Below are 423 nucleotides of genomic sequence, written 5' to 3'. Positions count from 1 at the left end.
GGAGGTAGTGCTACTGTTGCGTGATGCATCTGATGTTACTAGGCAACCACTAGGTTAATTCTTCTCACATGACCTGTGGTGTGCTTGAGAAAGTAGTGCGACTGGAGACTGGCGAATGCCGTGACAAAATCACTTTTGACTTTGAGCGTTCTTGTCACGTCTCTGTTCAAAATAATGTAATTGCGCAAGCTACATCTGAACGGCCCCTTAATTAGTATTTTTGGTAACATCTCTATTTACCTGACTATTTCATGTCAAAATGACTGCTGTGAAAAAGGTATACACTGTTCACTTCAACCAAGTCTGTAGGAGAAACTATGGTGGCAACAAAACTTGAGAAAAACACAAAAGGTCCTCTCTAGATTCAGTACTTGGTTTGTCCATTCTGGGCTACTGTAGAAACATGGCAGACTCTGTAGAAGA

At 41.6% G+C, this 423-nt stretch overlaps 1 protein-coding gene across 1 annotated transcript in view; it reads right to left on the bottom strand.

Moving 5' to 3' along the window:
• Positions 1–423, bottom strand: part of LOC118338487 — a 197,083-nt gene that overhangs the window by 146,809 nt on the left and 49,851 nt on the right. The gene's annotated exons all lie outside the window — the stretch shown is intronic.

The sequence above is a fragment of the Morone saxatilis genome, unplaced genomic scaffold, assembly GCF_004916995.1.
Source record: "Morone saxatilis isolate NCDOM2014 unplaced genomic scaffold, NCSU_SB_2.0 Contig4, whole genome shotgun sequence".
Taxonomy (NCBI): Eukaryota; Metazoa; Chordata; class Actinopteri; family Moronidae; genus Morone; species Morone saxatilis.
This window is presented reverse-complemented; position numbering and strand designations above follow the sequence as displayed.